This window comes from Dipodomys merriami, unplaced genomic scaffold (assembly GCF_024711535.1).
Source record: "Dipodomys merriami isolate MVZ:Mamm:240054 unplaced genomic scaffold, mDipMer1.0.p SCAF_1043, whole genome shotgun sequence".
Taxonomy (NCBI): domain Eukaryota; kingdom Metazoa; phylum Chordata; class Mammalia; order Rodentia; family Heteromyidae; genus Dipodomys; species Dipodomys merriami.
The window spans coordinates 146,249-160,001 of NW_027202320.1; positions in this window are offsets into that span (position 1 = coordinate 146,249).

A 13,753-nucleotide genomic window follows, 5' to 3' on the forward strand; every position below is an offset into this window, starting at 1 on the left:
GTGAGAACCCGGGGCTAGTCAATAGAGTAGCCAAAAGTGAAAGTAAAAGTTTGTTTACCAGCTTCGCACCCAATTTTTTTGGCTCTCAATGAGCTACTGCACTCAAAAAAGTTAAAAATAAAAAAGAGTACTTTAGAGAGATTTTTGAATGAATGTGACACCGTTGCCCCATGGTTTGCTGTCTCTGGAAGCCTCACAGTGGCCTCTTGGGAGAAACTAGGGAGGGACCTAGATTTTGCCTCTGAACAAGGAACGCTTAAGAGCGGAGTGAGACCAATATGGAAACTGATAAGAGGCTGTCTCGAGGACCAGCGTTGCAGTGAGGCGGTAGAGAATGGTCAGGCCGCCTTAGAAATGCTGCAGGAAGAAAGATCAGAAAGGGCAGACAGCGAAAAGGAGGAGAGCAGGGGGGGGTCATACCCCGATTTTGCCGAACTAGAGACCTCTGAGTCTACAGACTCAGAGGAACTACAATCACTCATAGAACAAATAGAAAAAACAAAGATAAGAAAGAGGAGGAAAGGGAAGGAGAGAGAGGACCCAGATAAAGACGAATGCACACCCTCCGTGCACTGCCCCACACCTTCGGCCCCTCCGCTCTATGCTGAGGACCCTGGAAGTGGCAGCCCCGGCTGTTCTTTCAGCCCAGGCGTGTGGAAAGCGGTCAGAACCGAGTTACATCTAGCCTGTCCAATATTTCAGGATCCACAGGGACAGCGGTATCATGAACCCTTAGATTTTAAGGTTATAAAATCTTTAGCTGAGTCTGTGTGGACATACGGAATCACAGCCTCCTTTACTGTAGCCCAGGTAGAGGCCCTAAACAGATACTGCATGACACCCGGTGATTGGAGTGGGCTCGCACGAGCTTGTTTGAGCCCAGGTCAGTATTTAGATTGGAAGGCCTTTTTGATTGAATTTGCTAGTGAAGAGGCTGCGGCCAATCAGGCTGGGGGAAACCCAGCTTGGGACAGAGATATGCTGCTTGGACAGGGGAGATTCGCCAATCAGCAGATAGGCTACCCGGTTCAAGTTTATGAACAAATCAATAAAATTGGCATAAAGGCATGGAAGGCCTTACCAAATAAAGGCGAGGTGAGTGGCAATCTCACCAAAATCCTGCAGGGCTCTACGGAGCCGTTTTCGGACTTTGTTGCCCGTATGGTCGAGGCTGCTGGCAGAATTTTTGGTGACCCAGATGCAGCCATGCCATTAATTAAACAGCTTGTTTACGAGCAGTGCACTAAGGAATGCAGAGCCGCCATAACCCCATATAAGAACAGGGGACTAGAAGCATGGATGAAAGTTTGCAGAGAGCTGGGCGGACCACTAACTAATGCTGGATTAGCTGCTGCTGTGGTGCAATTAACCCAGAAGAATGGGGCTGGGAAGGTGGCTCAGTGGTAGAGTGCTTGCCTTGCATGCCTGAGGCCCTGGGTTCAATTCCTCAGCACCACATAAATGAAAAAAGCCGGAAGTGACGCTGTGACTCAAGTGGTAGAGCGCTGGCCTTGAGCTGAAGAGCTGAGGGACAGCGCCCAGGCCCAGAGTTCAGGCCCAGGAAAAAACCTATTCAAAAAACGCTGCAAATTTGTCTAAACAGTTGTTTAGTTATCTTTTAGGTAATTGAACTGGGGAGTTCGACAGCCTGATGGAACAGCTCAGGGTTGCCATCGTCATGGTGAACTCGACCTGAGTGGATGCCGGATTGGCGGAGGGGTTATCTTCATGGATCTCCGCTGCTATGATTCATCTCAAGGAGGTGGCGGGTTTGGGAGCCCTGACAGGCATCCTGGTGTTAGCCTCCTTGGTATGTCTGTGGTGCATTTGCCAAATTAGAGGTTCTCAGCATCGCAGTGCAGCCATGATTATCCAAGCCTTTACAGTCATTGGAGCAGGTCAGTCCCCCTAAGCGTGGCTTGCCACCCTAAAACAATGAACACAGATTGCAAAGCCAAAGTACTGCAGTCGAGAGGCATGAGTTTTGCCCTCGAGGAGAGCATGTTTGATTGCACACGGGTTCGATTCGCCTTTTCCCGTCCTTGTGAAAAACGAATCAATGGACAGGCTGAGTCATCCCTAGAGAAGGCGCCCTCTGGGAGAAGGCTTGTATGCAGTCCTTGCAATTGCACAACAGGGATCAGACCTCTGTTCTCATCTGTGTTCTTTAAACAAAAAAGGGGGAACTGTAGAGAGCTGCGAGAGGCCTCACCTGGAAGATGGTGCCAGCTTCCGCCCTCCGCCTTCCCGATGGCGAGTGCTCTCTGTGGTAAACAACTCCTGATATGGCTAAGGCAAAGAATCTGGCTTGCTTCTGCGCACCTGAACCTATTGGTGGTTCCCACGTGGCGTATCAGGGTTGGCTACCCAGCGGGTACTTAAGGCTGTGGGGAATTCTCCCCGGGGTTGGGGTCACAAGATTTAAAAAAAAGGTCCTGAATAAACGGCAGAGAGAAGAGTCCGGTGTCTCGTCTCCTTGCTGGTCGAGGCGGTAGTGACAGAGAACCAAGGACACAAGTCCTCTATGAATGAGAAAAATAATTCTAAGTCCTTTTTCTTAACCCGCGTTCCCCATGTCTTGAAGGCCTCCTTGAGGTCTGACAGAAATAGATCATGTGACGATATTGCTTGTCCCATAGTGGGTCACTTACCATGCGCCGTCCCCACTCTCCTCCTGGATCTGTCTCTCGGTGGGGTCTGTCGAGGCGATCTCGCGATCTTGGACTGTACTTGGCCAAGTTTTCCCGGAGGACGGCGTTCCTTCCTTAGTCAGAGGCTCAAGCCCCACGTTGGGCGCCAGTTGTCCCGACCCGCAGGACTTCAATGAGGGCGGTGAACCTAAGCGAGAAGGAATGAAGGGACAAGAGACACAAAGAAGGACAGCAAGACAAGGATTCTGATCAAGCTGCCAAATTTTATTTTTCACACTGGGGTATTTATATGCTTAGAATAAGGAAGCTTTTTCATTGGGCTAGCAGCTGCAGGATGCTTGCTTAGGGCAGTGTGAAAAGGTGGTCAATAGCAGCTACCTGGTCTTTGTTTGGGGCAGGATGCAAAGACCAGATTCTGTAAATAGCCTCGAGAGATGTTCCAGCGAGATAGTCAAGCTTATCATGCAGAGAGACTCCCTGCAGGGCTCTCAATAATGTACTACCAAATGACACAGTATATTTATTTGAGATTTGTAGCCTTCTCCGTTTGCTTTTTCAGAGACTAGCCTCCTTGAGGCATCTTACAGTATCTTTTTTTCTTGGTCATTCATGGGGCCTGAACTCTGAGCCTGGGCACTGTCCCTCAGTTCTTCAGCTCAAGGCTAGTGCTCTACCACTTGAGCAGTGCCACTTCCAGCTTTTTCTGCTTATGTCGTATTGAGGAATCGAACCCAGAGCCTCATAAATGCAAGGCAAGCACTCTACTATGAGCCACCTTCCCAGCCCCTCTTGCAGTGTCTTGATTGAATAATTTCCCTTTACAGTTGGCAGGTTTGGTTGATTTAATTGGCATTGTATTTTGGAAATGACAAAGTGGACTCCAGGACACAGAGAGGCAATTCCCTAACTAACGGTCATTTCAAATACATACCCTGAAAGTCTCTTATTTTTATTCAAAGTAGGAGCTAAAATTCCACTAAATACAGACTCTAGAGTGGTGTTCTCTGTCTGACCCTTTTACTCCCATCCTGCTTTGCAAGACTGTGCCCCAGAAGTTTAAATAAAAGGATTTGAAAGAGGGCTACGAATGTGGCTCAGTGGTAGAGTGCCTGCCTGGTGTGCATGAAGCCCTGGGTTCAATTCCTCAGTACCATACATATAGGAAAGGCCAGAAGTGGTGCTATATAGCTCAAGTGGTAGAGCACTAGCCTTGAGCACAGAGAGGCTCAGGGACAGCCCAGGCCCCAATTTTAAGCCCCAGGACTGGCCAAAAAAAAAAAAAAAAAAAGACTTGAAAGAGCTGGGACCTGGCAGCTCATGCCTGTAACTAGCTACTCAAAAGGCTGAGATCTAAGGATCATGGTTTGAGGCCAGCCTAAACAGGAAGTATGGGAGATGCTTATAACCAATTAACCACCAAAAACACCAGAAATGGAGCTGTGGCTCAAGTGGTATAATAGAGTGATAGCCTTGAACAAAAAACCTCAAAGACCTGAGCTTGAACCTGAGTTCAAGCTCCAGGACTGGTGGACATGCACGCGCACACCTGTATACACACACACTCACACACACTCACACACACACACACACACACACACACACACACCCCAAAGCAGAACCCTAAATGCAATTTGTAAATAAATGATACTAATTCTTAAAAGGTTACCAATTATATGACATGCTATAAAAGGAAAATTATATAGCCAGCACAAAAGTTATATACCCCATAAAAAGATCAGTGCTTGCCACAAGTAGGGTTGGGGAAAGAGGAAGAGGAATAAAGAGGGGAGAATAGAAAGGATTTTTTGTTGTTGTTGTTGATCATGGGGCTTGAACTCAGAGCTCTGTCTGGTTTTTTGGTGGTTAATTGGAGATACCTGTCTTACAAACTTTTCTGACTGGGCTGGCTTTGGACTAGTAGCTGGGATTACAGGTGTGTAAGCCACTCCCACTGGGAATTATAAGCGAGAGCCACCACCACCTGTCTGTAAAGAATTTTTCTTTTAGGGCAGTGAAACTCTATACAATTCTGCAATGGTGAACATGTCATTACACAATTGTCCAGAGCCAATGAATGCACAACACTAAGTGTGAACCCGAATGTTCACTATAAGCTCTGGATAATAACTTGTTAAGTAGTGTAGTTAATAATGTAGTAAGATAAGAATCTCACAGACACCCAGTGTTAGTGACTCAAGCCTGTAATCTTAGCTACTCAGGAGGCCGAGATCAGAGGATCAGGGTTCAAAGCCTTCCAGAGCAGAAAAGTCAGTGAGTCTCTTCAATTGATCACAGAAAAGGCGGGAAGTGACTTTCATCAATATTAGTATGCATGCTTTCATGAGTGTGTGTGGGAGGAGGTGTAAAGGAATACAAAACATCTAAGTACCTTCTGCTCCATTTGGTTGGGAACTTAAAATTGTTCTAAAAAATAAAGGCTACTAAAACCAAACAAGAAATAGCAAAATGTGCACATGGTCCTCCTCTTGAGGCTTACAGCTCAATGGGAAAGCCCAATGTCAAGTGTTTAACAGCAACCATTAATGGTGTGTCCTTGAGTAAGGAAGCCAAAGTTAAAAGTACACACAGCAGGGTGTGGTGGCTCATGCCTGTAATCCTAACTACTCAGGAGCCTCTGGTTGGTGGATCTTGGTTTGAACCTGGCCTAGACAAGAAAGTCCAAGACACTCTTATCTCCAAATAAGCATACATACACACACTCACAAACACACACCAGAAATGGAGCTGTGGCTCAAGTAATAGAGAGCTAGCTGTAAGTGTGTGCATGCACATATGCACATACACACACACACACACACACACACACACACACACACACACACACACACACTCACCAGAAATGGAGCTGTGGCTCAAGTAATAAAGAGCTAGCTGTAAGTGCATGCATGCACATATGCACATACACACACACACACACACACACACAACATAAGAAGTGTGGGAGGGGAGATTATTTTCTTTTGTCCAAGGAGATCAGGATTCTCCAGGAATGTGTTAGTTGAGCTTGGTGAGCCCCAAGAGAGGAGAAGGACTCACTGGAGATCCAGAGACACACATTTTTTCAGGCTTGCTTTTGGCTAAGCAGATCTCTCAGTTTCCAGCCTGGAAATCACACCATTACACTCCTCCTGATTTAGTAGATAAGGAAATGGGGGCTAAAGATTTCTGATGATTAGGTGGGAAACTGGAGACACAGTCTGTGAATAAGCAGTTCGTTAAACAATATTAAAAACAAGCCATGCACTGGTGACTCATGCCTGTCATCAAAGCGACTCAGGAGGCTGAGATCTGAGGATTGTGGTTCAAAGTCAGTCTGGGCAAAAAACCTTATCTTCAATTAACCAGTTAAATAACAACTACAATGAAAAGCCAGAAATGAAGGTGTGGCTAAGTGGTTGAGCAGAAAACTAAGCAAGAGAGCAAGCCCTAGTACCAGCACACACATAAACACAATCAATCAATCAATCATTTTGACCCATATACAAGTGCCTTTAGCCTGGTGGATCCATTCTTCTTTCACAACCCTTGGCTCAAGGCTTTAGCCTCATTAGCTTGAGGTCCCATGATGAATGGCATTAGCATTGAAGATCCCTAAAAATTCCAAGGTAAGGACAGATAGTAGGAAAGGTTTTGTATCCTCACCAGGAAGGTTTTGAAGACCTGCACCTGTTACTTCTCCTCTGGGTGACATTTCCAGTTACTAATAACAAGATGGAAAACTGGAAACACAGTCCATGTATAAGCAGTTTGTTAAAATAAATAAATAAAAAGGGACCTGGACCCTGGTGGCTCATGCCTGTAATCCTAGCTACTCAGGAGACTGAGATCTGAGGACCACTATTAGAAGCCAGATTTATTTTTTATTTTTTTTTTTTATTTTTGCCAGTTTTGAACTCTGAGCCTGGGTGCTGTCCCTAAGTTCCTTTTGCTCCAGGATAGCACTCTACCACTTGAGCTACAGCACCACTTCCAGTTTTTTTTCTGTGATAAACTGGAGATAAGAGTCTCACAGACTTTTCTGCTCTGGCTGACTTTGAACTGAGTTCCTTAGATCTTAGCCTCCTAAGTAACTAGGATTACAGGTGTGAGCCACCAACAATAGGTAGCTCAAAGTGTAGCTGTGGCTCAAGTGATAGAGTGACAGTTTTGAGCAAAAAACTCAGGGACAGGACAGCACCCAGACCCTGAGTCCAAGTCCCAGAACCAAACAAAAAATAATTAAAAATGGGGTAGCAAGGAGACAGTGGGAGGAGAGAGAGATTCACCATTTATCAGGTATATGTCAGGTGTGAACAGTCCACAGTGTAGGCTAGGAGCAGACAAGGCACCCACCCACGGCAAAACCAATCATCTGTTTTGGAAAGCCCAATGACAATCAAGTAAATGCACAAATATATGAAGCAACCATAGTAAGATAAAAAGTGCAGGTCAGGGTGCTTAAAAGAGTCCTTGTGAATCCAGCACTGGTGGTTCACGCCTCCAAATATAACTATTCAGGAGGCTGAGATCTGAGGATCATGATTCCAAGTCAGCCTAGACAAAAACGTCTGTGAAATTCTTTTTTTTTTTTTTTGCCAGTCATGGTGCCTGAACTCTGGGCCTGGGCACTGTCCCTCAGCTCTTCAGCTCAAGGCTAGTGCTCTACCACTTGAGCCACAGCACCACTTCCAGCTTTTTCTGCTTATGTGGTGCTGAGGAATCGAACCCAGGGCCTCATGCGTGCAAGGCAAGCACTCTACCACTGAGCCACCTTCCCAGCCCCAACATCTGTGAACTTCTTATCTCAAATTACCTAGCAATAAGTTATAAGTGTCAGCTATGGCTCAAGTGGTAGAATGCCAGCCTTGAGGGGGAAAAAAGCTAAGCAACAGTGCCCAGGTCCTGAGTTCAAATCCCAGAAACACACACACACACACACACACACACACACACACACACACACACACACACACACACAGGGTCTCTGTGAAGAGGTGGCATTGAAGCCAAGACCTGTAGGATGACAGGGAGCCAGCCTTGGGGGCAGTATGGAAAAAAAACAAAACAAAAAAAAAACACCAGTCAGAGGCAATAGCTAAGGTGAAAGTTTCTGGGCTGCAGTGAACTCAGGACCAGGAGGAAGAGGTGTGTGGCTGGTTCTGAGTGAGAAAGAGAATGAGGGGAGGTGACATCAGAAACTTGGGGGGCAGCCAAACCCTGGTGGTTCATGCCTATAATTCTAGCTACTCAGGAGGCTGAGATCTGAGGATCAAGGTTCAAAGCCAGCCTGGGCATGAAAGTCCATGAGACTCTTATCTCCAATAAACTCTCAAGAAAAAGCTGGAAGTGATGTTGTGGCTAAAGGTGTAGCACTAGCCTTGAGCTCAAGGACAGGGCCCAAAGCACTGAGTTCAAGCCCCAGTCCTCACACTTCAGCTTCCTGAGTAGCTAACAGTCATCAGGGCTAGATAACACTTTATTATATATTATCTCATTTAATGCCCACGACAGTCCCGATAGGAGAGCTCAGTCCTGAAAGTACCAGTTCTGGTTCAGTTTCAGTCAGTGGTTACCTCTGGTTTTTCCCCCCTGGGAGTAGTCTTGTCACTGGGAGGAAGATAAAGGCCCAGAAGGCCCTCCCTCTGCTGGTGCAACCTATATTGTAAAAGTGATGAAAGAGGTCCAAGATTAAAGCTGGATTCTTAGAGCAAAGTCTCTATGGTGGGAAGACTGGGCTGGTGTGTGCAGCTTTGATCAAGTGACTGAGGGAAAATAAAATAAATAAATAAATAAATAAAAAAATAAGACAAAACACCTCAAATCCAATTTCCTTTGGAGTCCTCTAGGGAGCTAGAGGAGGAGAGCGGAAGAGGAGACTCCAAATTGTTTCCTTCTTGTTATGACCTTCATTGCTATACTTTGCTCAAGCAGTAATTACTGAATGTAGTAGTTAAAATGTGCCTTTCCTAGGAAGGTCCTCCGTTTACCTTCCCATGGTTGAGGAGTGTATGAGCTAAAATCCTCAGGTCTCAGCTCTACTTGGGCTGCTTGGCCCAGGGAAGAGGGAGGACCCTTTTGCAAACTCCTGTGCCCAGAAGCAGAGCCAGGTTTCTGATTTTCAATAAAAGGAAGCAGGGGCTGCTAGAGATAAGGGTGTAATAGAATAGAGTGTGAGCTTGTAGTTCACACACTGTAAAGGAGGCTCAAACTGAGAGCTCCTCTGAGGAAAAATCAAGTAACTGGAGAGGAAAGAAGTTCATATTTTATTTAGATCAACCGGCTGGGGTAAAGCTTGCTGAGGCAGAACCACTGATCTACTCCCTGAGAAGATGGAGAGAGCCACACAAAGGTTTAGTTGTACATGTGTGTGTGTGTGAGTGTGTATGTGTGCACACATGTGCTAGTGCTGGGGCTTGAACTTAGGATCTTATGCCCTTGCTTGGCTTTTTCCTCAGGCAGATGCTCTACCACTTGGGCTAAACCTTCACTTGGAGCTTTTTTGCTAGTTGATTGCAGATAGGAGTCTGTCAGCTTTGTCTGCCCAGGCTGACTCTGAACAGGGATGTTCAGATCTCAGCCTCCTGAGTAGCTTTTGCAAATTTGCTCTTCTCTTCTCTAGAAACTTCTTCCTCTATCTAAACCTTTGGGTGAACCTGGATGCTTGATGGCTTCTGAGTGTAATTCTAGCTACTCAGGAGGCTGAGATCTGAAGATCCCTGTTCAAAGTCAGCCTGGGCAGACAAAGCTGACAGACTGGTCTAGAGCTGGGGGTGGTAAGTCACTAGGGTCAGTGGCCGAGCTGGAAAAGCAGAACATCAAGAGGGCATGTGTGGAGTGTGGCAGAGAATAGGGTATCAGGGAAGAAGCAGTTAAGGGATTAGCACTGGAGCAAGGAGTCCAGATTCTCTGTGGTCCAGGAAGTCTTTCTTCAGATCCCTCAGCATTGTGATGCACCCATTAGCAGTCTTGGGTGACTGCATGTTTGTTTAGTATTTCAGCCCAGTCATTTTAACTCCCAGGGCTTGGGGTTCCTGCACGTCCTCCTGGAGCCTGGTACAGGGTCTGGCATATGAGTGCCAGCTGATGCTTTGCCAAATAGGGCTGAATGGAGACAAACCCTGAACCGAAAGTTTGGAGAAGGGCTCCATGCACAGGCTGAGTGTCCAGAGGATGCGTGGTACTGGACCTGCATGTGGAAGGGGCCGAAGTACAGGTTCGGGTCACCTCCCCACCACTTTGGTAGGGAGAGCAGGCAGGTGTCACAGGGCAGAGGGCACTGACTGAACTCAGTTCTAAACATAAGTGTACACTCACCCAACATCTGGGGTCTTTGATAGGAAGAAACCCAGAGTTCGTGGAACAGTGCACACAGATCACAGTGTGGACCACATTCCATGGCTGAGGACACTAAGATCCCAGGGTCAAAGCAGGTCTTGGTGTTTTCAGGCCTGGGCCAAGGCAAGTGGAGAGCCCCAAACCCCTGCTGTGCATCGGCAGGGCTCCAGCAATAGAAGCAAAGCAGGAGGAGCTCAAATCCCTGGACCGAACCTTGCCCAGCAGACTTGAGGCCAGGATCAGATCCTGGGGTGCACAGGAACCGCACAAAATGCACCCGGTGCACCACCACTCAGTGTGCACCAGTCAGAGCCCAACAACCCAACTCTGGCACTTTCTTACTGCTTCTCCAGGTAGGGAGCCGGGGCGGAGCGGGCTGCACCATTGCGACTCAGGAGTGGGGAGCCCTAACATCGGATGTCAGGGTCACCCCGGGTAGACTGAAACCCTTCACGAGAAGATGGAGATCGACGTCTACAGGTGTTTGCTAGAAAGTCTGTAAAAGGGTGTTGCAGGCCTGGCTGCTCCACGGTGCCCGACATCGGTGTTGGCGGAAAAGACCCCCCCCCCATGGCGGTGACTTAGTGGTAGCATCCGGTTCCCTGGTTGGCGAATGTTGGGGCCAGTGCTGCAGCCGCTTGTTCTTGCAGAGCTGCTGCCGAAGCCGCCAGGCGTTCACGTGGACGGGCGCGGAGCCTGGAGTGGGTGGAACCGGTAGGGCGCAGCTGACTGTCCCGATGAGGCATAAGGAGAAGCGGCTTCTGCAGGCGGTGACTCTGGTACTGGTGGCCCTGGTCTTCCTGCCGAACATGAGGCTGTTGGCTTTGTACCACGTGCGGCAGCCAAAAGGCATGCCCGGGAGGGAGGTCGGGAGCAGCATGGTCTCCCCGGTGGGACAGGTGAGTGCCTTGGGTATGGTGGGGCTAGGTGGGGCGATCTGGTTTCACTTCAAACCTTTGGCTCCTTCTCTCTCCTCCTCCTCCTGTCGGTGTCCTCAGAGGCAGCCCCTGAAGACTCTGCACTTTTTTCCATTCCTCCCCCACCCAGATGGGGTAAATTGAGGCTCCAAGGACAGGGATTTGTCCACTAAGCAGTCAGAATTAGAACCCAGGGCCCTTAGTGCCCATTATGAAACTCTTATTTCTATTTTCCATACTTTACAGTTTGCTTGCCTTTCCATTGCCCTCTCCTGTCCTCTGACCTTGTTCTCTTTCTGGGTAGTACCCTGTTTGCACAAGCCTGTATCCCCAGGGTGTGATTCTTTCTGTAGGACCGGTTCCCTCATCACTTCTGCTCCCCTCCCTCACCCCCACCTGCTGATCCTGCTGTTTTTACTCAGGTCAGTCCCTTTCATGTTTTGCCATTTGCACAGGGACCCCTGGAACTCCCTGACCCTTTTCCCTATTCTTTACCTGTCCTATTTCTGTCTCAGACCCTGTGAATTCCTTGGGGAGTGAGTGCAAAGATCCTCTTGGAGCTTCTGGTCCCTTGGATGGGGTGAAAGGTCAATTTCTGGTTCTTGAGGAACTTGCCACCTTTGATCCTCTAGGAGTATAGAGGTGTCCAGGTAGAGGGATCCCCAAAATTTCCCAGAGCGCTGTCCACTGAGGGCAGAATGCCACATACATTCCTTCTCTACTTCTTTCTGATAGGACGTGCTATTTCTTGCAGCCCAAACTGTGATAATAATTGTTTTTGCCTCTTTGAAACTCACTCATGTCTCACGTATGTGTACCTGCATATGGAATAAATGATGATTTTTCTTCATGTACATGTGTGTGCATGTTCAGATCGTGGCTCTTGAACTCAGGCCCTGGGTGTTGTCCTTTAGTTGTTTTTCACTCATGGCTGGTATTCTACCACCTAATCCACAGCTCCACTTCTGGCTTTTTGGTGGTTCATTAAAGATAAGAGTCCTGCAGACTTTCTTGGGTGGGCTGGCTTAGAACTAGAATTCTTAGATCTCAGCTTCCTGAGTAGCTAGAATTACAGGTGTGAGTTACCAGCTCCTGGCTTGGATTTACATTTTCCTGCACAATCACATCACTCTACCTTTCTCACCTCCTGGCAAATCTATGCATGCTTGAATTGCTTTGTATATTGGGACATTTCAGATTTGCTTAGGGGATTTTTGTGGTCCCATGGGAAGTGGATAATGTTCATATCAGGGTCAGAATTGACTGTTGGCTGCCCTCAAGGGAAGAGGCTGACTTTTTGAGGTTGATGGGTTTTCCTTTCTCCTCAGTGTCAGGCCATTGCCTGGCCGTTCTGGTAGCTTGAGTGCAGACAGTTCTTTGCCACAGGGCGGATCAATTGGAGCTTAGCAATTATCCTAGTTAATTGTTGCAAACCATCCAAGAGGAGTTGGCTTGATCTTTCTGGTACATTTTTTTTTAATTTTTTTATTGTAAAGATACTATACAGAGGGTTACAGTTACATGAGTGAGGTAATGAGTACACTTCCTCTTGAACATTGTTACCCCCTCCATTGTTTTCTCCCTACCATCCCCTCCCTCCCTCCCTTCCCCAAGGTTCTTTTTTTTTTTTTTTTTGATTGTGATTAAGTGATTACTTAATTTCCGGAAATTCACAGTATTGTGGAATAATGATGCTCATTTAAAGTCACAAGTTCATTCTAACTTTCCTGGAGCAAATTGTCTATCACAGTCTGTAATATATAACGGTGCTCACATGTTATATACCATATATGTGATCAGCAGCATGGGGATATTTGGTAGTGGTTCAACCATATGAGTGGGAGTTCTTTGTTTCTTAAGTCCTGTTAGTTTTGTCATATCACCTAACATTTTGGATTTATCATCCACTTATCAGGGAGACCATGTACTGTTTGTCTCTTCGTTCTTGGCTTACCTCGCTCAACATGATTCCTTCTAGCTCCATCCATTTTCCTGCAAATGCCATTATTTTGTCATTTCTAATGGCTGCATAATATTCCATTGTGTATAGATACCACAATTTTTGGATCCATTCATCTGTGGTGGGGCATCTAGGTTGTTTCCATATCCTAGCTATTGCGAACAGTGCTGCAATAAACATGGAGGTGCACGTGTCCTTGTATATTGGTTCCTGTTGTTCAGGGTAGATGCCTAGAAGTGGTATGACTGGGTCGTAAGGGAGGTCAATCTTTAGCTTTCTAAGGACCCTCCAGACTGCTTTCCAAAGTGGTTGTATGAGTGTACATTCCCACCAGCAGTGTAATAGCGTTCCTCGTTCTCTACATCCCCTCCAGCATTTGTTGTTGGCTGATTTGTGGATGTGGGACATTCTGACTGGGGTAAGGTGGTATCACAGGGTTGTCTTTATTTGCATTTCCTTCACCACCAGGGATGATGAACATTTCCTCATGTGTTTCTTTGCCATTTTTATTTCTTCATTTGAGAAGTCCCTCTTTAGTTCCCTTGCCCATTTAGTAATTGGTTTGTTGGGTTTGGGAGGGATTAGTTTCTTGAGTTCCCTGTATATACAGGATGTTAACCCCTTGCCTGATATATTGCTGGTAAATATTTTTTCCCAATTAGTTGGTTGTCTTTATAGCTTGGTTGCAATAGCTTTATCTGTACAGAAGCTTTTTATTTTAAGGTAGTCCCATTTGTCGAGTCTCTCTCCAATTTGTTGTGACCCTGGGACTCTGTTCAGGAAGTTTCTTCCTGTGCCTATTAGTTCAAGTGTCTCTCCTACTCTGTCCTGCAGTAGTTTCAGAGATTCAGGTTTAATGTTAAGGTCTTTAATCCATTTTGAGTTGATGT